The sequence below is a fragment of the Cornus florida genome, unplaced genomic scaffold (genome assembly GCF_030987335.1).
Source record: "Cornus florida cultivar Cherokee Brave unplaced genomic scaffold, ASM3098733v1 CherokeeBrave_3.0.0_Hap2_Chr05, whole genome shotgun sequence".
Lineage (NCBI taxonomy): Eukaryota > Viridiplantae > Streptophyta > Magnoliopsida > Cornales > Cornaceae > Cornus > Cornus florida.
The window spans coordinates 78942486-78970439 of record NW_026775575.1 but is presented as its reverse complement, the minus strand read 5'-3'; the positions used below and the strand labels follow the sequence as shown (position 1 = coordinate 78970439).

The window sequence follows — 27954 nt, the reverse complement described above, 5'->3', positions numbered from 1 at the left end:
ATTAATCTATTGCTTCGAAGTAAATAACTAAATATCCACAAGTTTTAGAGAGATTTCACTAATCACTGCATATGTCATAATTCTGAAATTAAAATCAGCTAAGGCCTTCGTTTCCTATCATCTTCCTCATTGTCATCAGAATCGCCACTCTCACGGAAACGTGGATTCTTCTCCTGTCATCACCAAAGCAATCTGTGAATTTATTTGTGCGACAAACAAGTATCATTCTTAAACTATAGGTTACCAGAAAAAATGAAGGAAAATGTTGCTCATCAGAAACAATGAAGTAAAGAAATATGCATAAGCAATGAAGGCATTGATCGGCATTTCCATTTCCTTCCCCTCATTTTCTAAATAAAAATCTAGCTAAATTTTTAAAATCAGAAACACACCCAAAAAAATTGAAAAACACACAAGGGCCTTGGTTTCTGCACCATCATCTACAATCATGAGAATTGCCACCTTTTCATCAACCAGAAGGTGTTGCTGCTTTTTACTGAAATATGGCATTCCTAGAGTTTAAGTTGAATGACAGCCTTACCTCCACCATATAGCGTTAACAAAAATTTGCTAATCAAACTGTTGCCACACACACACACACACACGAAAAAGAAAAAAAAAAGAGACCAAACTATGAGAAATTACCAGTCTCGAGTCATGATTGGAGTTTCTCCGAGATTCATGAACTGAACTTCTCTTTAAGATCTCCGGTCCACGGCGGTCATCTTACCGATGTCTCTTGCGAGGGTAATCTCAAAATAAATAAAATAATAACAGAGATATCAACAGTAAAATATTTAATTAAATAAATAAACGAGTGGCTTCACCATACTCAGAAAAAGTGGCAGGAAAAGAATATTTATAAAGAGAGCCATAACTATACCCTGTCGATAAGAGCCCCCGTGACCATGATTTCCACTGTGTCTGCCACCACCTGGAGGTGTTCAATGTTAGAAGTTGCAGTAACAGAAGCATTTCCAAAAATGCACTTGTACTTAACTTCATAACTTTTGGACGCAATGAGCAAAACAAATCAAGCTGCATATAGATAAGTTTAACAATAGTAATAATAATAATAATTATTATTACTATTATTATAAAACAAACTACCTCCATGCGTTCCCATTCATCAATAAAATAAACATGAATTTTCACAGTTCAGGTGCCAGTATGAAAGTAGCTACAAATAGCAGAAGGACGAGAAATCCTTTGCCTTGAAGAAAATATAAAAACAACGAAAACTTAACTCGCCTCAAATCACTCCTCGTGGGGGATAAAATTGTAATCTGAATGTAATAATGTAGTAGCTGAAGGGTTTTCAACCAGAGAAAGGCTAGATGTCAATGGTAGTATCTTGTGTTTTATCAGCGCACACATGCTTCCACCCAAACTCGAACCCCTAACCTCGCTTTGAAAAGTAGAAGTCAGTTTGATCGCATGAATTCTTTTTTTTTTTTTTTTTTTTTCTTTTTTCTTTTTCTTTTTAAGTAATTTCACAGCATGTATTACATCATTTCATGCTCAAAAAGTGATTGGGGCAAAATGTTGGAAACTCAAAAGCAGTCCCCAAGAGACAATTCAAATTGCGTGCGCGCACGCGTGTGAGAGAGAGAGAACTTTTGAGAAGGAGCTAATACATCATTCAGGACTGATCAAGTCCCATCAAGAAGTGCATGCATGTAGCTAAGCCTCAACCCTGATTAGTTGAGGCTGGGTATGTCAAATTATGATCCAGCATTACATAATAAGAATAGTTTACAATTGGTCCCAGCTTGATGTCAAATCTTTTTGAATGATGCAAAAAGTTCCTGGAAGGAAGTCTCTAAGTGCAAAAGAAAGTGTAGCACAACGATATAAAAAAAAAAAAAAAAAAATCGGCAGAAATAATCTTTGAGCCTGGAACATCTGCATCAATTCAATATTTATTATGATTTTTTTATATATATTTTAAACTCCGGATGAACCCAATCGTCCGCAAACCAGGTGTATCTTTTAAATCCACACCCTCAACTTCAGTGAGACTCGAACGAGCGACCTAACGGGGTGTACCCAAAGGCCTTGCCAGTCGAGCACTCGAGCTAGCCTGTTCCGACGATTTTTATGTACTTCGTCCAGGGTAAAGTAAGGAAAATAGAAAGAATACAAATAGGATGATCAAGTCTGAAGATGATTATACAGACATATTCCGACTGGCTAGTGGTTTCCAATACTTTAAGCCTGTCAAAATGTTTATCCAAGATCACATAAAAAGAGGTATTCATTTCTCTGCAGAAGTCTGATAGTCCTGAACTATATTCAGCAATAGCACTGAATGCTTGGTCAATCCTTTCACATAATCAGTTACATTTCCCGATATTTCCTCACCTCAAGTAATTTTTAATTTTTAATTTTTTTTTAAGTAAAAATTTTACTAGAGTTAGTAAAGGCAAAATATGATAGCATGTGGATTGACTGAGGTTATGACTTTAAATAGATCGGAATGAAAATATGGGATTCATGTAGCCGACCCCAAATAATTGGGAAAATACTTGGTTGTTGTTGTAAGTAAAGATTTCAATAGAAACGCTCAAAATAGGAGCTCGCCTAGGTACTACAAAAACCAAGGTTCTCTTCTCAGCCACAACGACTATACAATCAAGCTATTGACAAAATCACTACTTCATTGCTACTTTAAGGTCAGGTCCCTAATATATATTTGTTGAAAAAGAGATATTCGATTTTAATAAGATCAGATTTTAGGGGATATGATAGGTGTGTAAATATAGATAGTCAATGACTAAGATTAGGAATTTTTGTTAGTGTACAGCCTGTAACTTCTGTTAGTGTACAGCCTGTAACTTGCTGTTACAGCCTGTAGTTTCCTTTTGTTAGCCCCTTGTATTTCCTATTTAACTAAAGCATTGTAAACCATTCAAAGTACGGCAATATACAGATTCTTTTCAATTTTGAAATCGCTTATTTGGTATCAGAGCATCTTATTGATTCTTCTGAAAAAAAAAACCCCTAGCCTTCTTTTTTTTTTTTTTTTTTTTTTTTTTTTTTTTTTCCAAACAACCCTAATCACCATGTCTGATGATGTACCTGAGTCCAAGACCAAGACTAAGACCTTTGAGTCCTAAGTCCAAAACTCTCAAACACACTCGGTCCAGATTACCACAATTCGGCTAAATGGTGAAAACTTCCTTCGCTGGTCCTAGTCCGTGCGGATGTACATCTGAGGCAGAGGCAAAATCGGCTACTTGACAGGAGAAAAGAAGGAACCGAAACCTAAAGATCCATCCTACTCGACCTGGGATGCAGAGAATTCGATGGTGATGACTTGGTTGGTGAATTCTATGGAGGAGGACATCAGTTCTAATTATATGTGTTACCACACAGCAAAAGAACTCTAGGACAATGTTAACCAGATGTATTCAGACCTGGGAAATCAGTCTCAAGTCTATGAACTGACACTGAAACTTAGAGAGATCCGTCAAGGAGATAACAGTGTTACAAAATATTTCAACTCTCTAAAACATTTGTGGCATGACCTTGATTTGTTCAGCGACTATGAGTGGAAATCGCCTGAAGATTGCAACCATTACAAAAAGAAGGTGGAAGATAACCACATCTTCAAGTTTCTCATTGGACTCAATGTCGAGTTTGATGAAGTGAGAGGTAGAATAATTGGACGACAACCTCTGCCTTTAATTGGTGAAGTCTTCTCTGAGGTTCGAAGAGAGGAAAGTCGCAGGCTGGTCATGCTTGGAAAAAAGTTATCAAATGGTGTTGTTGAAACCTCTGCCCTGGTCGCATCTGAAGTGAATATTGGCAGGAAACATAATGAAAAGCCCCGTTGTGATACCCTCGGATCCGAGACACAGGTTGATCAGGCCCAGGCCCAAACCCAAGGGAATATCAAACAATTAATATTTTATAATGAACACAGAATACAAACCGAAATAAGAAAATGAAGTTTAGGCTGATAGAAACTAAAATAAAATCCTCAAATAATAAAGATTCAATAATCCAGCTCCAAAAACCTCCAAGGTTACAACTTGGGAATCCAACTAGTGGACCCCGAAATAAAACTCCAACTGAAACTGAAAAACTGACAGTAAAGATATTCCAAAACTAAATCATGAAGTGAAATCCTACATCATCGGTAGAATGAATGAGAGTCCCTGCTTAGCACGATCAAGCTTGAGACTGGAACCGTCCGTTACCTGAAAAGAATAATAAAGAAGTGGGTCAGGCCCACATGCAAGTTCTAATCCAACTGTAATCCATACAGTGCCCGATACGCAGATACACCCTAGATACCCTCAACATAACTACGTAATCCATAACTATACATATATATCCACACTAAGGACATTCACTGGACTATAGTAGAGGTCTCAACTTGAATAGAAGGCAATATGCGAAAATGCACCCAAAGGTGGGCATGAGTACCTAGACCTAACAGGGTACACCTACCTATTAAATCCAGCTACGCATCCATCGCATATGCGCACCCTAACCAACGACTCTGAGACTCACACTCATATTGTGGTATCATAATCATATATCTAAAGTCCGTCCAAAACCATAGTATATCATTCACTTATTTAATGAGGAGACATACAAAACACCGTCCAGTTAAGCACTCAACTTATTCAGCTGATGTGGCTTAACTACAACCAATTAATCTAGGAAGTCATTCAACTCAGTCAGCTGATTTGACTTATACACAATTTAGGATTCAACAGTTTACAATCCATTCCATTAATCCGATAGGTTAGGTCTTAGCATTTTGAAGCCAAGCCGTCCCTAGTGTGCCACCGTCCCATACCGGTGCACACAATCCTCCATATCCATGTAAATTATGACTAATAAATCATACCGAGTAATTTACTGTCCAATCTAATATCCAAATATTTGCAGAGATAATCATTAAAATTCCAGCAATTAAATTCCAACGATAATCCAATTAATTGCAGAAAAGTTTAATATTTCGTCAACTAATCATCCCAACACATGTATAGGTCAAAGTAAATCCGTATATGGTAATTTACAATTCAAACTAATATCCAAATAATTGCAGAGACGTTTATTAATGTTCTAGCAATTAAATTCCAACGGTAATCTAAGTAATTGCAGAAAAAGTTTATTAATTCGACAATTAACATCCCAATGCATGTATAGTTCAAAATAAATACACAGAGAACCCTACCATGCCTTTAAAATAGGTTTTATAAATATCCCACATCCCAATATATTGCTAAAATTTAATTCAACAATTAATCCATCTTTCATCCGTTAATGGTATAGAAAATAGGTAAATTTATACCGTTTGTCCCGTTGACCAGAAGTAAGATTTAACTAATTAAAGGTCTTAATAATATCTAAGATTAACCTTTTAGTCACTCTGTGAAGTCCCAGACTTGGTCCAAATAGTCCCTAAATCCCACAGTCTCAAATTACTCGTAAAAAAAAAATTCAGCAAGTGTATTTGAGAGAGAGCCTGCTCCAAATTATGGTGCAGGCTCTAAAATGCTTGGAGTCGGCTCCAAGGTCCTTGGAGCCGGCTCTACTTTTGTGGGAGCCGGCTTTCACCCCCTTTTGAGAGCTTCCGACCTCCTGCTACTCTGTTTTAGCTCATCTCCTCCGTCTCTGGCTACTTAAACCTTATTGTTCCTCCTCTACTTTGAGCTTACAGGTCTTATTTTACATCTAGTGATGATTAACTTCATGGTTTAGTGCAGAAGGATCAACAAAAGATTTAAAACAGATGGACGTTTTTTTATGCATAAACAGAGATATACAAAACCATACATGACAAAATAATTTCAGATTAAGTTCAACGATAACAGGTAATCAAATATATCATACAACAATCATACATGGTTCAATTATTGTCCAATTAATTTCTTAGAGGCTATCTAGGTGCACAGAACACAGGCAAAGGGAAAAAGAAGGAAAAAAACTTGCCTTTGAGTTTCAGACTTGAAACTCTAAATTCTCAGTTTCTGTAGTGATATGTTTGTGTCCTAAATTACAAGTCTGCTCCCCCCAGTGCCTTGGTTCAACCCAGAGACACCTCCTATCTTCCTCTGTTCTCCCTCTGTACCTCACAGTTTCTGTGTCTTTCACAGAACTCAATTCACGTTTCCGAGTTAATTGCTATGAATCAAAAATCCTAAGATTACCGTATGTAATATATTTATAAGCTTAACTCTGAACCCTAATCCTTGTAACCTTAAAGCCAGAGCCCATCTTGGCCCATAAACCAACCGAGGATATATACCTACGTCGGCCACCCATGTGAATTGCAAACCTAAATTCACGTGGAAAACAAAAAAACTAAATTCCATTAAATTTAAATTTCCATTAAATAACAATGATTAAACAATTAAATAAAAATAATTAAATAAACAATTACCAAAAACAATTTAAGCAAATAATTACATAACATGACTAATTAAACAAATAAACCATTAAGCAAATAATTAAATAAAACTATTACGCAAATAAGTAAATAAAATGCAAATAAACCATAAATTAAATTCTAGGAATAACCTTTTAAAATTAGGGGTGTTACACCCGTCTTTGGTATGACCACTGCAACAAGCCTCGCCATACCCGTGAAACCTATTGGAAAATTCATGGTAAACCAGCAAATTGGAAGAGAAAACAGGAAGGCAGATTCAACCAGGGAGGCAGATTCAACCGAGCTCCATCAGCTCATGAAGCCGAGGCACTTCTCTTCAGCAAAGAATAGATGGATCATCTTCTAAAATTGCTAAAATTCAATTCCTCATCTGGTACTCCTAATGCTTCTCTTGCTCAAACAGGTAACAACCCGAAGGCCTTATCTTGTCGTTCAAATTCCAGTGTTACCCCATGGATCATTGATTCAGGGGCTTCTGACCATATGAAAAGTTTTTCTCATTTATTTCAAACTTATTCACCCTGTTCTGGCTCTGAAAAAATCAGAATAGCCGATGGTTCTTATTCTCCTATTGCAGGCAAATGTTTGGTAAAACTTTAAAAAATTATTGATCTTAAGTCTGTCCTTCATGTCCCTAAGCTTGCTTGTAACTTTTTATAAGTTAGTAAATTGTCCAAAGACTCTAATTGTCGTGTTATTTTTTTTGAATCCTATTGTGAATTTCAGGACCAGAGCTTGGGGAAGACGATTGGCAGTGCTAAGATGATAGATGGTTTCTACTATTTTGAAGATGATATTTCAAGTAATAAAAAGGCTCAAGGTCTGAGTAGTTTTCATTCTATCCCTGTTAGAGAACAAATAATGCTATGGCATTTTAGACTAGGGCATCCTAGTTTCCTTTATCTTAAAAGATTATTTCCTACTTTGTTTAAAGGATTGGATTGTTCATCTTTTTATTGTGAGAATTGTTTTTATCAAAGAGTCATCGTACTACGTATTTTCCCAAACATCAAAACCATTTTATTTAATCCATAGCGATGTTTGGGGCCCTTTTAGGATCACAACTCTTTCTGAAAAAAAATGGTTTGTGACTTTTATTGATGATCATACACGTTTGTGTTGGGTGTATTCAAGGATTTTTATATGATGATTGAAAATCAATTTCAAACAAAAATTGGCATTCTTCATACTGATAACAGCACCGAATACTTTAACGAAGTTTTAGGAAGTTTTTTAACAGAAAAAAGAATTTTTCACCAATCCACTTGTGTTGACACGCCCCAACAAAATGGAATTGCTAAAAGAAAGAATAAACATTTACTTGAAGTTTCTCGTGCCATCATGTTTTCAATGAATGTTCCTAAGTATTTGTGGGGTGAAGCCGTTTTAACAACAACATATTTGATTAACAGGATGCCTACTCGTGTTCTTAACTATTTTACCCCCCTTGAAAGCCTTAAAAAATCTTTTCCTGAAACTCGGATTTATTCCAACCTGCCTTTGAAAGTATTTGGGTGCATTGTCTTTGTCCACTTACCTAGTAGACTTCGGTCTAAATTGGATCCTCGGGCTGAAAAATGTGTATTTGTTGGGTATGTCCCGAATAAAAAGGGATACAAATGCTTCAATCCGAAAACAAAAAAAAAATGTTTATTAGTATGGATGTCTTTTTTCTAGAAAATCATTTTTATTTTCAGAAAACTTTTCTCTAGGGGGAGAAAGAGAGTGAAGAAATTTTTTGGGAGATTTCTATTAATATTCCCTTACCTAAAACTATTGTCTCATACTCTATTACTCCGATCACTGATCTTTTTAAACAGGGAAATGATGTTCTAGAATCAGGAAACCTGGGGCCTCCTAGTCCTAATCTGCCGAGCCTTACTGTATCTCCAACAGGGGGAGAAATCCTACCAACGGTTCCAAAAAAACCGAATCCTGAGCTTCTGGTTTATAACAGGAAAAAGACTCATCAAAAGAGTAGAGAGCTTACTATTGTACCTGAGCAAGGCCAATCAGAGGTCCTGAGCAATGACTCCCTGAACACTCAAGGTACTCTAAATCCTAACTTGTCTGCAGTTGTCCCTACTATTTCTGATAGTATTGAGTCACCTAGCCAAGTTCCTATAGACCTAGATATCCCTATAGCTGTTAGAAAAGGAATCCGAACCTGTACCCAGCATCCCATTTCCTATAAACATACGGCCTTTACTTCAAATATTTCTCACTTGTTTGTTCCAAGAAACATTCAGGAAGCACTAGATGATCCGAATTGGAAATCAGCAGTGTTAGAGGAGATGAATGCTCTTAAAAGGAGTGGAACGTGGGAGATGGTTGACTTGCCCAAAGGAAAGAAAATTGTTGGGTGTAAATGGGTTTTCACTATTAAGTGTAAAGCTGATGGTAGTGTGGAAATGTACAAGGCAAGACTTGTGGCGAAAGGTTTTACGCAAACGTACGACATTGATTACCAAGAGACGTTTGCTCCTGTAGCAAAAATAAATTATATCCGAGTCTTATTGTCGTTGGCAGTCAATTCTAACTGGCCATTACATCAATTGGATATAAAAAATGCCTTTTTAAATGGAGACTTGGAAAAAGAAGTATTTATGAGCTTGCCACCTGGGTTTGAAGGAAAACACGGTCAGAGCAAAGTCTGTAAACTCAAAAAATCCCTGTATGGTTTGAAACAATTTCCAAGAGCGTGATTTGAACGCTTTGGAAAGACTGTGAAGAGTCATGGGTATCATCAGAGTCAGGCAGACCATACCATGTTCTACAAACACGGCGAGGAAGGGAAAATTGCCGTTTTAATTGTGTATGTGGATGATATAATTTTGACAGGTGATGACATTGAAGAGTTGACCAGACTGAAGAAGAAACTTGCTAAAGATTTTGAAGTCAAAGATCTGGGAGCATTAAAATACTTCATTGGAATGGAATTTGCCAGGTCAAGAGAAGGAATTTTTGTGAATCAACGAAAATATGTACTTGATTTTCTTAATGAGACAGGACTACTCGGGTGTAAAACTACTGACACTCTAATTGAAGTCAACTTGAAATTAGAAGCTGCCGAACCCGAGAATATGGTTGATCGTGAAAGATATCGGAGATTGGTGGGAAGACTAATTTACTTATCTCACACACGCCTTGATATATCATTTGCAGTCAGTATGGTGAGTCAGTTCATGCACTCTCCTGGACAGGAACACTTTGAAGCAGTGTACAGGATTTTGAGGTACTTAAAGGGCTCACCAGGTAAAGGACTTATGTTCAAGAAACAAAGACATTTGCATGTGGACGTGTACACAGATGCTGATTGGGCAGGTAGTACAATTGATAGATGATCTACCTCAGGATATTGCACCTTCGTTGGAGGAAACTTAGTCACGTGGCGAAGCAAGAAACAAAATGTAGTAGCGAGGAGTAGTGTAGAAGCCGAGTTCAGAGCACTCGCCTATGGGATTTGCGAAGCTATATGGTTAAAAAGACTCCTTGAAGATTTGTAGGTTACTGTTTCTCCTCCAATGAGAGTCTACTGTGACAACAAGGCTGCCATTTCAATTGCTTATAATCCAGTCCTCCACGATAGAACCAAACATGTGGAAGTTGACAAACACTTTATCAAGGAAAAGCTTGACTGTGGTATGATTTGCATTCCTTATGTCTCTACTACTGAACAAGCTGCAGACATCCTTACCAAAGGACTACACAAGAGACAGTTTGAAGTTTTAAGAAGCAAGCTAGCTATGGAAGACATCTACAAGCCAGCTTGAGGGGGAGTGTTGAAAAAGAGATATTCAGTTTTAATAAGACTAGATTTTAGGGGATATGATAGGTGTGTAAATATAAATAGTCAATGACTAAAATTAGGAATTGTTGTTAGTGTACAGCCTGTAATTACAGCCTGTAGCTTGCTGTTACAGCCTATAGCTTCCTTTTGTTAGCCCCTTGTATTTCCTATTTAAGTAAAATATTGTAAACCATTCAAAGTACGGCAATATACAGATTCTTTTCAATCTTGAAATTGCCTATTATATTAGAGTGTGAGACTCATGTAAAGACCACAGCCATAACTACTTTTAACTATATAAAGACCGTGACCCTAGCTCCATACATAAAGGGTTCTTTTAGAGCATTAAACTCGGGTGGGATCCCTTTTACTGTCTTACTTCCTAGCTTATAATCATTAAAAAAACTGAAGGTTTAAGATTTAAGCTTGAGTCCTAGCGCATGGACACTTGTAGAAGGAATGGGAACACCATCTTCTTTGAGGGGTTGACAGGCATCAATAGAGGAGAGTGCAGTTTAAAAGTTGGAACTCAAATGAAATTCCTGTTGAGGCTTGACGTGATCATTTGGAGACAAAATCTACATCTCGTGGCTTAAATAATAAAAAAAAGGATTCAAAAATCAAGATTCTTATAGACCAAGACTTGAAGAAAAATACTTCAGTCCAATAAATAGTGACAAGCACTAAGCAAAACTAAAATAAAATAAAAGAAAGAAAAAGCTGAAGCTAACTACGAATCAGAACCAAGTTGTCCAATGGTTTCACTTGGCCTTTTGCATTAGCCTTAGATGCCTCAATTATGTGAAAGAATAAAATGAGGAAGCTCAAGCAGACAATAAACACAACGATTTCAACAATAGAAGTAACAATGAGAGTGAGAATGAAGTGAAGGAAAATGAGAAGATAGGTAAAATAATACGCGGAGATGAAAATGATGATGATTAATTCCTCTCTCTAGATTGTTTTGCACCATATCTGTATAGAAGTATGCGGTATTTTGATATATTTTTTTACTTAGCCCTGTTTGTATCATATGAGATCCAAGAGTGGGACTCTTGGAAACCAAAATCATCTTGATGCACACCACAGGACACTCGACCTATCTAGATAACTTGTTATTTTACAATCAGTGAAGGTAGGAATGAAATATATTGAAATTTAAATGGACTAAAGTCGGAATAGTTGAAGTTCTTGACAGCAGCAAGTTGCTGGCATGAAATGGATGCTAATACTGACAAATTGCAGAAACAAATTTGGGTTGTCCAATACTAGAATTGAAATGAAAGCGCTTACAGAAGTTGCTATCTGCTTGCCAGCCCAACTTATTATTCAGGTACTCAAGTCAGGATGCCAATTTACATTCTACCCAGCCTCACGAAACCTTCACCTTTTAGGACCAAATCTGCATGAAACTCAGATGATATCCTAATTGTATTATAATAGAGTGAAATGAGATTGGATTTGAAGAAACTGACGAAAACCAAGTGACTTTGGTTATCTCCACTCTACTACTTTTTCTTCTATGCCTTTTTATTGCTTTAATTACAACTTAACCAAAAAAAGATTTTCTTATTTCTAGAAGCAATTTCCTTCTCTCAAAACCAATATCCTTTTCTACGTCTTCACCTAGACACCCTACAAACCAAAGTAATATGCTCTCCAGAAATTCTTTTAGGCTATCTTCCAGAAATCCAATAACATAGCACTATCAAACCTCATCTTTTATGAATCTAGTTCATCTCTAAACCAATCCACTTACTTCTATTCTACCTTCACAAACCCTCAAAATACGCGATCCTTAAATATTTTCCCTCCAATTAAGTGACTGCAAACTGCATTATGTTGAGTTATTAAGTATTATCTTGCATTACCTATAAAACTACGTCCAATATAGCCATTAAACAACAAATTTATAAATAGGAAAGGGGTTAATTTCACAAAACCCCCGAACTATATGTATTATCATTTTATCCCTAGATATAACACGAATTTATTATTTGCTAAAAATTATAGAACGTGAAATTGCAGAAAGACAAAATCCACAAGTATAGTTTCAAACAAATTAGTTAATATGAAGTTGATGTTTGATTTAGAGGTTTCAATTTACAAATCAATAGTCCAGGTGTTCTTGACAAAAAATTAGTACAAGGGCGTACTATTGTTATTGCTAGGATCATACAAGTGGATTAGCTATGCTATAGTGAGATACATCAAACACTCATTTAAAAAGGCTGGTGTCTCATATGGCACACTCAATTTAAGGAATACAACACACCATATTAAGATTTGAAAAATATCCTCATAATAGGTGAGGACCAACAACCTGATTGCAGAAATTTATTTCTTCAATATCTGAAAAATCTTTAATACCATCTAAGGAAATTGAACCTTTTTATAGTAGTCTCGTATATGACAAAATTATGGTTCATTGATGGTTGAAGGGGATGTGCCTGAAGAGAATTAATAGTGCTAAAAACTTGGTTCGATTTTCTGATAATAGTTTTCTATGCTCAAATAACAGAGAAATTAAAACGATCCAAATTTTTGTTTAGTCGATAGTTTTCGGAAAACTGCTCTCCGCTCTCTGAATAGAGTTTAAATGACACCAAATCTCCAAGAAACAACCTTTTATAATTCCATCATAATTTTAATTTGGCCGTGCGTTGTGCCATAGTATTGTCAGTTAACTCTGTAAACATATACAACAGATTTTATAACTCACTGTGACTGTGTAAGGTGGCTCAAAACAGCCCAATCATCCTCATCTGTAGTCAAGAGTGCATTGGGTGACCTTTGCATGTAACAATATAACTACGCATGCCTGTGAATGGCCGAACTAGAATTCTAGCCAAGCTTGGATGCCAGTAACATGACTATGTCCTATGAAATACATTGTACACTAAGCTTGTTTTGCTTGTAATATAGAAGGCTGGTTTAGACTAGGCGAGGCATGGTTTTCACTCTAAGGTGCCATTTGAGACTCCAAAGGTGAAATTTATAAAGATGACATATTACTATGGCATTTATAACTCTGTATATCATGTAGTACATTTGATTTTTGTTGGGGCACAGCGGAAGCAAAAGAAAAAAAAAGAAAAACAACAATTTCAAACCATAACACAAGATATATACGTGATTCACCCAAAATCAGGGTTACATTCACGGATGAGAAGAGATTCATTATATATGTAGAGATATTACAATAGTAGAGAATTTCAATACCGGACCATGCACACAAACTCTTGACCGAGTTCTCCGTGTACTCCACGAGACTCCCTCTCGCCACCAGTGTTCACTCTACCAAATCCGTAATTCACCCTTACCATTAACGTACTTCCTCACGAGGCTACATCTCTCTCAACTCATAACTCTCAACAATAGCCTAAGTGTCTATTTATAGAGTTACATACCCAATTCCTTTGTGGATAAGGATTACAATTTCTTAAAGCCCAATTCACGTCTCTATAAGAAATTACCATAAAAATATACTCTAAAATAGAAACTAATAATAATGGAAATTTGAGACATAATTTCTAACAATCTCCACCCTGGCTCAAATTTCATATGGCAATTGAATCTGGACAATTCTCTGTAACTTCAATCTTCTCAATCTTATTGTAGAACTCATACGTTGCTCAATCAGTCAAACCCCAAGGCTCCACCTTGACTACTCAAGCTCTATGCCATGTAGCCAAACCGATTGACTCTACCTACAACTGAAGCCTGTTGTAGCACATGTTGAGACTTCTTGTGTTTTCTGGATCTTCTTCACCTTTTGGCTCTGATACCAGTTGTTGGGGCACAGCGGAAGCAAAAGAAAAAAAAAGAAAAACAACAATTCAAACCATAACACAAGATATATACGTGGTTTACTCAAAATCAGGGTTACATCCACGGATGAGAAGAGATTCATTATATATGTAGAGATATTACAATAGTAGAGAATTTCAACACCGGACCATGCACACAAACTCTTGATCGAGTTCTCCGTGTACTCCACGAGACTCCCTCTCGCCGTCAGTATTCACTCTACCAAACCCGTAACTCACCCCTACCATTAATGTACTCCCTCACGAGGCTACATCTCTCTCAATTCATAACTCTCAACAATAGCCTAAGTGTCTATTTATAGAGTCACATACCCAATTTCCTTATGGACAAGGATTACAATTTTTTAGAACCCAATTCACTTCTCTATAAGAAATTATCATAAAAATACACTCTAAAATAAAAACTAATAATAATGGAAATTTGAGACATAATTCCTAACAATCTCCACCCTGGCTTAAATTTCATATGGCAATTGAATCTGGACAATTCTCTGCAACTTCAATCTTCTCAATCTTATTGTAGAACTCATACGTTGCTCAATCAGTCAAACCCCAAGGCTCCACCTTGACTACTCAAGCTCTATGCCATGTAGCCAAACCGATTGACTCTACCTACAACTGAAGCCTGTTGCAGCACATGTTGAGACTTCTTGTGTTTTCTAGATCTTCTTCACCTTTTGGCTCTGATACCAGTTGTTGGGGCACAGCGGAAGCAAAAGAAAAAAAAGAAAAACAACAATCAAACCATAACACAAGATATATACGTGATTTACTCAAAATCAGGGTTACATCTACGGATGAGAAGAGATTCATTATATATGTAGAGATATTACAATAGTAGAGAATTTCAACACCGGACCATGCATACAAACTCTTGACCGAGTTCTCCGTGTACTCCACGAGACTCCCTCTCGCCGTCAGTATTCACTCTACCAAACCCGTAACTCACCCCTACCATTAACGTACTCTCTCACGAGGTTACATCTCTCTCAATTCATAACTCTCAACAATAACCTAAGTGTCTATTTATAGAGTCACATACCCAATTTCTTTGTGGACAAGGATTACAATTTTTTAGACCCCAATTCACGTCTCTATAAGAAATTATTATAAAAATGCACTCTAAAATAGAAACTAATAATAATGGAAATTTGAGACATAATTCCTAACAATTTTGTCCTTGTTGAAATTTTAAGATTTTCCTGTGCATCAAAGCATTCTCATTTGTAGTTTCTCCCCACCATCCCGCCAACAAAAAAATATATATTTATTTGTTTCAAATTGCTTTTTGTAATGCTACATTTGATATCTAAACCTTGCATTACTGAAAATTCAGACATTTTCAAGTTTTCCAAACTGACATTTCATGCATTAAAACACATGGGAAAAAAAATGTTTCTAGTGATGTTTTACTTTTATGTTGTTTTGTTTTTGTGATAGACTCTTTTAATTAGTATATGAGCAAACTAGAATTGAAATATTCGTGGAAATCAAGCCAAATTTGTCCACTCTATTAATAACTTAAGAACATGAGATTTATTAGTAAAGGTGCTTCGAAACTTACTGCAAGATGGCATAACAGGCGGGAAAGAGGCTAATGATCCAGCACCATAATCTACTAGCTGTCTTTGTGCTTCCAATTCTCTTTGAACCAGCTTTCCGTAACCACCTCTGTGTTTAGTTCATTAAGGAAAATGAAGTAGTGTCTTAAGTTTTACAACAATGGACCAATATTAAAAACGCATTGTGTGGTTAGCATAGTGAACTCTTACAATCACAGATTCACAATACCACAGAATGCCTAATGTTTTGCTCTCAAACCAAGTACTCCCAAAATTAAAATTAAAAAATACCTAAATTACATGCCAAAATTGACAGATAGACCATCAAGAAAAACTAAAAGAAAGAAGTATAACTAGTGTATAGCCACAGCGTTAACACCTGACATTGAATATGACGCAAGCAATTACCGCCAACCAGCCGCTCTAACAGTAGGATTTTACACACCTTCTCATAAAGAGTTCTCTTATAGATGAAAGATGAATAATCCCAAACTTATGTTACTACTTACAAGGGCACTTCACTATATGTGTAGCAACCATGTCAACATATTCAGCATGGTTATGGCAGCCAGTTCTCCACTAGCACGTTTATGCTGGATATTGAAGGAAGAAAGCATGAACTTTTTGAATTAAAATTTAGAAGGATATCAGGATCGTAGTCAGTGCGATATTCATCCCGTACCTGGACAAGAAGGAAATATGAGAATCATATCGTATACAAATGTAAACATTGTGCAAGAAATGGAAGGCACATCACCTGTCCACCACTTCGACCACGACCCCATTGCCTTCCTTCTTGAAATCCCCAATCAAAATCAACACGAATGGGGTGATCATCCAGAATGGTCCCACTTGTATATTATATTTCACCAAATCTTCAGTATCTTCTCTAGAGTTATGATCAATAATTTGCAGAAAAAAGAAAAGAAAAAGGAGGTGGTATCCAAGACCATTTATACAAAGGGAGGGAAAAAGTTATGTAAGATGCAGGTTTGTTCAGAGAGCACCGGAAAATGATAGTCCTGAGTGCTAACATCAACATTCAAAGGATTACATAAGCAGCTTGCCCAAGCTAGCACAAAATTAAATCTACAGAAATTCCACGAGTGTAACATGCACAATCAAAATTTGGGGTATCAGCATCAACTAAAGTTGGTAAACAGGTTGGAAAATATATAAATAAAATCCATCAGCCAGTAACAAGGGTTATCGGAAACAAAACATTTTAAAAGCATTTACAAAAATTAAAAAAAAAAAAAACATAATGAATTGAAAATAACTACAAGGATTGAAGAAAACCAAAAATTACAATGCTTAGCACATTACAAAATAACATTGAACAGCAAAATAAACAGATCAGAGAGCAAAATAAAATTAAAAAATCTGTTCACAAAATGTATAAATAATGATTCAATATAAAAAATCAGGTTAGATTCAGATTAGCCGGTCTAGAAGCTCAAGCCAAACCAAACCCATCAATATTGAGTTTTTCAATTTTGGCGAATCAATGAAATGCTAGCTTAAGTTTCAACATCCTCTACTAACATAATGCAATTTTGTAACTTAATGCAAAGAAAGCTGAACGCATGACTTTATCTATGAAAAAAGGTGACATGTTTATCCGCAAAGATCAATAGAAATGACTTCAGCTAATAATGAAAATCTTCTCATTAGTCTACAATATGTTAACAAATAGTTAAAAAAGTTGTAGCCTTACAAGACAAAACAAAAGCCACAAGGAGTTTTTGTGTTCTTGTCCAAGCCCATGATTATCTTTTTAATTTCTCCGGCTCGAGAGAATTATGAGAATAGCTCGTAAACTTGCTCTTCTGTCGTAAAAAAGAACATGTTGCCAATATAAATAGTCGTTGAGGTCAAGAGTGCGTCTTCAAATTCTTCCTGTGTTCCTGGAAACCTTTTATCCCGATATGCTGAAATCTTACTTGGATCCTAAAGATGGAAAACATATAAACCATGTAAAAACTACAAATTTGAAGTGATTTTTTTTTTTTAAAAAAATATATTATGGAACATGCAATACTAGCAGCACTAGACAAATAAAGATTAACAAAGACAAAAGCTCTGAAGCATTAGGTCTACAGTGGGTGCAAACAATTTCTTGACAGGGTGTGTGTATTAACTAGAAAAATAAAAATAAATAATCACGAAAGTTCCAACGGGTCAACACAAGCCTCAAAAGAGAGATGAAAAAATAAAATAAAATCGACAGTAACATGATGTATGACAGGACAATCATTTATCTATTAGTGATCAACATAGAAACTACATGCATAGATTATATATATATATATACACATACAGTGATATTCAATTGCTCCCTGCTGAGCATAGAGTAGTATACTCACTTTTAATTTTGACCTTAGATTCTAATTCTACGGTAATTAATTAGTCAGTGTTTCTTTTTTATATTAAAGGCAATTGTTTCTTTTTTTTTTTTAATTTTTTTATTACCATTATATATTATTAATAGGAAATGACAAAATTAGACATATTTTTAATAGAAATAAATTAAAACCAAATTGGTTAGGATTTCCTTCTCATCCGAATTCTTAAAGCATACCAATTAAAAATAAAAAAATTTAATTATTTCTAATTCCTTCGACGATAGAAGGTTTCAACCATGTTTGAAAAAAATAAAAATAATGAAATTTTCAATCCCATTAACTTTGAATTGCCATGACGCATTTCACCTCCATCACCACCACCTCCACCAAAGCCCCCACCACCTACCCTGCCGCCACCACCTCCACCACCGTTGTCCACCACCTCTACCGCCGTCACCACCTCCCCATATTTTATATATTGGGTTACATGATTTGATGATTTTGCTTGTCTTTGAATTCATTTTTATACACACACATACAAATAAACATATTTTGAGAGTACAACATTCCTTTGTAATTGGATTATTCCGTAAGTAAATGTTTCAAAGACATAAATTATTGCAAGGTTGAGAAAGGGACGATTGTGTGTTAATTTTTTAACCGGTATGCTTTGAGAATTCAGATGGGAAGGAATTCGTATACAAGAAAATCCTAACCAATTTGATTTTAATTTGTTTCCATTAAAAACATGTCTAGTTTTGTCATTTCCTATTAATAATTTATAATGGTAATAAAAAAAAGATGTAATTGCCTTAAATATAAAAAAGGAACATTGATTAATTAATTACCGTAGGATTAGAATCTAAGGTCAGGATTAAAAGTGAGTATACTATTCTATGCTCTCAGGGAGTAATTGAACACCACTGTATATATATATAAATGTATACACGATGTTACAAAAATAGGTACAGTACAAAATACAGATCTTACCTTGAAGAAGGAAGCCATCGTCGTCAGAACAGAGCGCGCGAAACTGAAAAAGAAGCACTGCTGTTTTTGGAATGGGTGGATTCCACCGGAATTGGTTTTCGAATGGGTAAAAGGGTAGGGATTTGACGGAATTTGGTAACTAAGGTAAATAAATCCTGAAAAACAATTGGGAAATTTTGTAACCACTTACTCAACCTAATATAATAGAGAAGAAATCATAGTATTAAGGGGGAAAATCACGTAACCACTCTATTATTATTTGGGTAAATGTTACTTAGATTCCCGAGGTTAGGTAATTTTTTAACTAAATGAGAATTTTGGTTTTACATTTCACTTATATTTGAATTAGTGATTTAACATTTCACTTACACCCCATGTCAATTTTTGGTGGGGCGATAGTACTTTTGAGGTGTTAAATAAATATGCTACCCTTTGACCTCCCATTGACTAGAAGCTTACCTTAACTGCTTTAGCATATGATTTATGCTTGTTTATCTTAGCATATGATATATGCTTATTTATCATAGCAAGTTGTATATGCTTGTTTGCCTTAGCATACTCTATATGCTTGTAGGTTTTAGAACATTTTACGCTTGTTTGCTTAGCATGTTGTATATGTTTGTCTATTTTAGCGTGTCACATGTGCTTGTTCATCTTAGCATGATTATATGTAGTATATCGTAATGCTTTATGTTCTTTTCCGTATACACTGACATGTCTTATGTAATTTTTACTAGCTGTGTGAGTAGGTAGTCTATTGCTATGTTTTATGCTAGCTGTTTACTTTTTATGTCTTGTTTTGACATTGTACGTTGTCCTAGCTTGGTTGATAGAGATTGATGTCAGGGCATTGTCTCTTGGGGTCTGTCGTATCTCTTGGATATATTCTTGTTTTGAGGAGTTCCTTCCTTGGGTAGGAGAAATTCATTCTGTAAGGAACCCACGACAGGAACTTTCTTGACCCTTTTGTCGGTTTGGTTGTTTCGAGACCTTGGTCTGACGGTTGATGCGAGTAAGGCTCAGGTGAGCATATAGTTGCAGTTTTTGTCTGGTGGAATGAGACGCGGGCCAAGTAGGCACCATTTCATCTTCTTTCCTTCGTGGCTTCATGACGAGGTCGGGGAGTGTCCGGGGTTTTGGTATAGTCTCTTGGGGTTTCGTTGTGACCTTAATGTGATGACATCATTGGGGTCTTGTTTCTAGTGTCATGGGACGATAAGTTGGGGTTGACTCCACTCATTCCTTGGGGATTTGGGAGGTTTGTCTTTGTGAACCTCAACGGCGAGGTCCTCGTGTCACATTTTCTTAGAATGATGATTAGGGATTTGGATAGGTATGTTGACTTAGGATCCTTCTTGGGTTGCCTTGGGCAACTCTTACGAGCTATAGTTGGGATGTGGGCGGTTTCATGTAATTAATTGCATTGGTGCAATTAATTACTCTCTCTTGTCATTTTAGGGTTCTATTAGGATCCTGTCTAGTTCTCTTCGAACTCATTGGCATCTTGAGTTGAGTTCTGTATTGATGTCTTGTAATGGCTAGTGTTGGAACTATCCATTGCGTCGTTGTTTCATTTTATGTGGCGTTAGGATTCCACCTTGGGTAAGGGCTAGTCTTGGGAAGGACTTATAGACTTCTTGTTTCGGGAACCTTAGTGGTCGTTTGGGGGATGGTTCCTTTCGTCGTAGTGAGAGATTGGACTCATCCAGGTTCGGTTGTACGTTTTCTACGTGGTGTCTTTTGAGAGGCATTTCATTCATTTCTTTTAATTTTATGAACTTGCCATTTGTATGATCCCTCTTTACATGTTTATAAGCCATTGTTTTAGGGCAGGCCGTAGAAACATGTTTAGGATATATAACTATGTGGTAGTTGTATGTGGACGTAGATGGTGTATTTTCACTTACGGTATCCGTTTAGTATGCTAGTACCATTAATGGTGTATAACGTGTTGTCGTTTATTTGACCTCTATGTGATAGGTGGCATGTTTCATTTACTTTATGTGTACTGTGTGCTTAGTACTAAGGTTTTATTTAATTTATGCAATTTAATTTTGCGAGTATGTACTATGTGAGTAGCTGGTTGTATTGTTTCATTTTCCTGCACTTGTATTGGGGTTTTGTGACCTTGGTTGTCGGGATTGTCATGAGTGAGCTACGTGGTAGACTTCTGTTTTGAGGACTTAGTTGTCCATAGGGATTTTGATCCAGCATTTTGTTTCCGTTTGTGACCTTAAGATAGGTCTGCTTGGGACGGTGTCTTTCGGTTCCTTGGAGTTCGATCCATTGGCTTGAGGGCATAGACTTGTTAGGCTTTGGATTCGTGACCGGAGGTTGTTGATAAATGTGTTTTGCAATGTAGGAGTTGCTTACTCTACTTACACTGAGGATTTAAGGCCTTAAACGTAATGGTGTCTGTGACATTGAGGTCAGAGTTTTGGGATTAGCTACCCCAACTCTCACAAGATACCTGGTTCCCGTAGCACTTTTGGTAATGATCTTTTCTGATATTAATGTCATTCGTATTGATAAATTTTTCCTGGTTGAACTAGTTGGGGCAGGTTATGAACTAGTGCCTTATATTGTCATACTGTCGTACAAAGTTGTGTGTTGTGGGCGAGTGCTAGTTCTCGTCGATGCTACCTTATTGACGAGTAAGTGTGGGCGGGCGCTAGTCACTGTCATTGCTACCACACATTTGAGTATGTCGTGGGTGGGTTCTAGTCACTGTTCGTACCGTCATGTCACTCTTTTCTTTTGTCGTGTTTCGACGTTTCGTTGTCTTGGGATTCTCTCGGTGGTTAACATTGAGTTAACATGCCAATTTGTTTGAAGAGTTGTTTTCGGTTCGTGGTTTCATGTTCCTTCGGTTGGATCTTGAGGCTTTTGAAGTTATTTTTTAGTTCTTTAAAATCCTTTCCTCGGTGTGACCTTGTATTCGGTCCTTGTTCGGTTTTTCTCGGGATGTTCCTAATTTCGGGGACGAAATTTCCTTAAGGAGGGTAGGTTGTAATGACCGGTCATTTTCCTTCCTTTTCTTTTTCTGAAATTTTACGGATAAATTTTTTTTCGTTGAATTTTCTTTTCTGAGTTCGGTTACTCATCACTTAGTGTCGTCTCGAGTGCTCGAAAATAGTTTCCGAGACTTTTTCATTTGGATTGACAACTTCCTTTAAGGACCGAGTCATTTCCACATTTTCATTTTTTTCACACTATTCACTTTTCGTCTTTTTTCGTAAAATAATTTTCTTTGCGTAACCTCACTTTTTGTGCTCGGATTTGGTTCCGATTTTGCATGCATCCATGATATTTAAATTACATGCTTTGTGTATTTTTACTTTTCTAGAAAAGTATGCTAGTTGCTTACTTTTACGTAAAATGCATGGATGCATAGTTCCTTCGTAAACATTATTTGTTTTTGGGATTTTTTCGTAATTATAGAAAGTAATTATTTTATTTCTTAGGGACCTTTTTGCAATTTATTTTGAAAGATATTTTCAAAAATGATCTTTTTGCAATTACCGTAAAGTGTGACAAGTGTCGTATTCTCATTGGTCCACTTGTAAGCATCTCATTGGTTCACACTTGGAAGCCTTAAATGATGACATGTGGAGGGTGGAGATTCACCCACTTGTTGGCCTAGCATTGATGCACTTGTTGGCTTGGATTGTTGACAAGTGTAGGCTTTAGATTAAGCCTAGAATGAACTGTTAGATTAATGACAAGTGTATGCTCCAAATTAAAGTCTAACTTTTGTGTGTGTGTAGGCATGGTACAAGACTAGGTGTAATTGACTTGTTTTGACCAAGTGAGTGGAGGATTACACTAAAGGGGGTTAATATTTCATTTTAGATGATTTTTATTTTATCAACTTCCTCATATAAAACCTTAGCCACCATTGAAGGAAACCATTAACCTAGGCTTAAAAGCTTGGTTTTGACTTCCTTCCACTCATCCTAGACTCAAAAGCTTGGAACATAAAATACTTGCCTCACCTTCCTCTATATAACCCTTGAAGGAAATTAAAAAATTTCTTTGTTTGCTTAAATTCAAGAGGAACAATCTTCTTGTGAGGTAGGGGGTGATTAAGGTTTTTAGTCTAAGTGTTTTAATTATTTTTATAGCTTACAATAACTTGTTTACATGTCTTATACTTAATTTTTAAATTAATAGGTTGTTGTACCTTGCATGAAATTAAACTATAACATGATATTCTTGAAGGTCATGACTTAATCTATAACTTGTATTAGTATAAGGTCATTTGGAGCTATTTTGGAATCTAGAGATTTAATTATTTAAAATTAATTAATTTCTATTTAATTGTTCCACTTACTTAATTAAGTTTTTGAGTTGATATATGTGATTATTATGATGGTATCATTGGCATATAATTATTTGGAATAATTTGAAATTGATTTAAATTCTAGAGAAATTAATTAGTTAGTTTAATTAATTTCTATTCAAGTGTTACATTCATTTAAATTGACATTTGACTTGATATATGTAATGAATATGGTATGTTCTTTAACATATATTAAATTGAGAATATTTGAATGAGTTTAGAAAACTTTATTTAATTATTTTCTTGTATGAAATTTAATTCACCTAGTTATACCTAGTATAGAATGAACTTATAACTTGATTTTAAATAATGTCTTGACATGTTATTTAATATATATTAAATAGAGAATATTTGAATGAGTTTTGAGAAATTTATTTAATTATTTTCTTAACATTGATCTTAATTTACCTTATTGTAACTAAGGTAGAATTGGCTTGTAACTTGAAATTAAATTAGGCCTTGTTATGACCTTTGACATATATTATATTTAGAATTTTTGGAGTTGCTTTGAAATCTGAAGAATTTAATCATTTAATTTAATTAAGTTCCATTTGTATGCTTTCATTGCGGTAATTAAGTATTGATGTTATATTTTTGCTTAATTTATAATTTGTAACTTGGTGTATGATTTCAAGATGGTATTCAATGAGTAGAAGTTATGATTTAACTTGTATATACATTATACCTATATGACATTTAATATGTCATTGTAACTTGAAGGCCTAGAGCATATTTTGTATGTATTCCATGACTTGGTTGTGCATGATAATTGACAATGTGCATTGTGTATATATGATATACTTGTTGCACAACTTGATGATTTTTGGAAAGCTTATATGGATATTGAAAATTGTTACGGCTAGGGCATGACTCTAGTACGAGGGATGAGAGTTTCCTCTATTTCATATAGTGCGCATCGGGTGGTACCTTGAGGGCTAGTAACCCAAAATCACCAACATAACGGTTTTATTTCGGGTTTAGTTGCGCACTAGGTAGTACCGTGCGGGCTAGTAACCCGGAACCATTTGCTTGGTCATTGAGACCTTATGTCCTTTGTTTTTCCTCCAATTGTTGATTTCGCATTCAATTCCTAGTTGTAATCTTGGATTGCTTTTAACTTGTGCTAGGTTGCATGATACCTCATTTCTTACTTAGTATACTTGGATTTGTATACTTGTATGCCTTGTATATCAAAAATATTTAGTATACTTGTGAGTGTATACTTGTATATATGTTACATTTCCATTTCAATATTGCTTAGCGTACTTGGTGTGTACATTTGTATATAGATGAATTACCTTCTAGATAACCTAGTATACTTGTGTCTTGTATACTTGTCTTAAGTGCATTTTAATATTGATTGTATACTTGTGTATGTATACTTGTATATTGATTACCATGTTGCGTGTACTGCATGCTTCTACGTTGTTTAAATTACATGCATAATGTGGTTTATGTTTGAAATGCTTTAAAGTAACTTAGGATGCTCCTTGAGTCTCACCTTGGACATAGACGCTAGGTGGCATGGACCTTATATATTGATTTATATCAATTTAATGAATAGTAAAATGTTAGGTCTATACATACTCATCTCTTACGAGTAGCTTTATGTTACTCACCCAAAGTTACCGAGGACATTTTTCAGGTGCGAAGACTTGGTTCGTGATGCTCATCATTCCTTGGATGACTTGTAACTTTTAAGTTTCCATTTCATGTAAATGTCAGCATGAAATGTCATTTTGTAGCCTTATATGTCAAAACTTGTATCCTTGATTTCATATATGTAATGTGTACATAAGTACACCTTTTGTAATGTATTTTGTACTCTAGGTAACTTTTGACTTCATGAAATATTATGAAATTATTGAAAAATCACAAGTCATTGTTTCACCATGGTTGCATCGGGTGTAAAAATTTCAATTTTATTCTTCCATAGAGTCTCATTAATCATGTATGAAGTGTGACTAATGGTCAAACGGTAATTTGACTCCATTTTATATTTTTGGATTTCAAATTTTCCATTTCAAGTTCTTTTTTCTCATATTTGGCCGTCGGGGGGTCAAATTTTGAGTCGGGGCTTCTCGGGAGCCACGGACCATTCCCGCGCACTTTGAATCATTTATTACACTTGCGTGCATATTCGTTTCAACCTAGAAATGCATTTAGGGTTAAATGCATACTTGGTGCAAAGTTGCATTTTCTGAGTTTTTAACCCTTTACTGATCTAAGGGCATTTTGGTCATTTCACAGTATATTTTTTTTTTCATTTTCTCCAACATTATTGGGTAGAAAATTCGATTTCGTGATGAGTTTCTTCTTCTTATTTTTCCAAAAAAATTCGTTTGATAGCTCGTTTTTGCTCTCAGTTGTGGACAGATCTTGAAAAAAATCCATGTAGCAGCTTTTTGGACACTCTTGACCTATGCTGATCTAGGGGCATTCTAGAAATTTTACAGCATATTTTTTTTTCATTTTCTTCCATTTAGCTGGGTAGAAAACGTGATTTTAAGGAGGGTTTCTTCTTCGTGTTTTTCTAGAAAAAATCGTTTAAGGGTTCGTTTTTAGTCTCAGTTCTGGAAAAAAAATCAAATGATGTTTGCTGTCAGAATACTATTCACTGCCCAGATTTTTAACCTAGAAAGTTGGTTTTTTTGAAATTTTGACGTTTCATATCTTCTTCATCCGGACTCCAAATTAAGTGATTTTTTAGTCTAAGTTTATTAATTTTTGCTTATCTATCTAACGGTATGCTCCGTTGCATCCAGTTTTGTCTGAAAAAATCATTTTACCCTTTGTCAAGTACTCTTGCGCACTGATTTGAAACCCAAAAGTTGGTTTTTTTGAAACTTTGACGTTTCATATCTTCTTCATCCGGACTCCGAATCAAGTGATTCTTGGGTCTAGATCTATTAATTTTTCCTTGTCTATCTAATGGCATGCTCAGTCATATCCAGTTTTATTTGAAAAGACCATTTTACCCCTGGTCAAATACTCTTCCCATTTTATAATATTAGCTTTCGCATTTGATTCTTTTGAGTTCCGTGACTTCATAGAAAGTCACCTTGGCGTCTTAGGGATGTCATATATTCCTAGAGACCTTGTTTCTATTTTTGTTTTCGTATTCCGGATCCGTTTTGGGTCATCTTACGGGTCATCACATAATGCACTGACTTGAAAAACCAGAGCCGTCACAAGGATCAGATATGTGTCCATATGCTTCCGGATGGAATGTTTGGCGTGACACCAGATCAGAGTTTGATATCCAACTCATATATACTTATTACATTGTTTATCTAATCCGTTGTGGGGTAAGTCCTCTTGTAATAATTAGGCATTACATTATTGAGCACAGAGATACCAAATAATTTTTCATCTTTACATTTTAAAGAAAATAAATTTACATTGATCTTTTTTCAAATTTTAAAAAAAATTTAAGTGTTAAAATTCGTATATAATAGAAATCTATATTGAACTATACTACTAAACTCTGATTAAACATAAAAATATTATGTATCTAAATTTCAAATTATTCTCTGTATTTTATGTTTGTTATTGGAGCAGGACTGATCCAATCAATAACCTAAACGAGGTCCCGCGGGTACTTAACCAACCTTGAGGTCCTTGATAAGTACGTTTCAATGGCTTTATTAAAAATAATAATAATAATAAAAAACTCTAATTAGGGTTTTTCCTTATAAAAAAGGAAAATGCTAATTTTGATGACTATTATTCACCCGAAAAAAACTAACAGTATGTGTCAATATTAGATTGGTTCAACTAGCGCACCGTCCCCTTCCCCTTCCCCTTCCTTCGTCTCAGCTTCACTCTCTCATCTATCTCTTTCAATCCTTTCATATCTTTGCCGAGAATCGATGAATGGTCTCACCAGTGCCGTTCACCGGATTCACCGTCTGGCCACACTCTCCTCGATCACCGTATTCACCGTCCGGCCAGACTCTCCTCGATAACCAGATTCACCAACGTCAATGGCGATTTTGACAGGCAATACTTCACTGAGACAGAGCCGGTGTTGCTTTGCTAAATCAATCACTGTTGTTACAGATTCAATTTTTAGTGATTTCCTCATTCTTTCTATAGTGCTGACCACCGTGGTTATAGATTCAATTTCATGAACTTCTTAGACAGAGTGTTGAAGGGTTTGTTGGAGGCCAAGTTGACTGGGCAGCGAGGCAGAGCCATGGCCGAATCCGGAAATCCCGGTAGGTTGACGAGAAGATAAAAGAGAACAGCCGACGACCTCACGGAGCAAAAGGCGAGCTGTTGGGGAATGTCACCAGAGAGGCGGTTAGCGGAGAGGTTGAGAACGGCGAGGTTGACAAGGCTTCAATTTGGCTGGAGGGTTGGTAGGCGACGATGTTGGCTTGGACCCATTTGTATGTGAATTACTGGTCGGCGGCGGAGGAGAGGGTTTGGTTGGGGAGTGCGATGGTGACGGTGAATAGTGGTCGGCGGCGGCGGCGGCGGCGGCGGAATCAGGTCTCGTTGGCCTACAGGGAGAGGTAGTCGCGGAATGCTCGCCAGAAAGATGGGTTCATCACTGATTGTTAGAGAGAGAAAGAGAGAAAGAGAGAAGGGAGAGAGAAGGGGCGAGTTCAACCAAAAAAGATAAAAAGAAAGCCACGTAGGTATGACAATCGGTAGGTGTTGGTGAATAGTAGTCGG

The 27954-nt window shown here is 35.9% G+C and overlaps 1 pseudogene; it reads right to left on the bottom strand.

Moving 5' to 3' along the window:
* Positions 1–98: 98 nt before the first annotated feature.
* LOC132307017 (nuclear cap-binding protein subunit 2-like) lies at positions 99–18947 on the bottom strand (annotated as a pseudogene).
* Positions 18948–27954: the final 9007 nt, after the last annotated feature.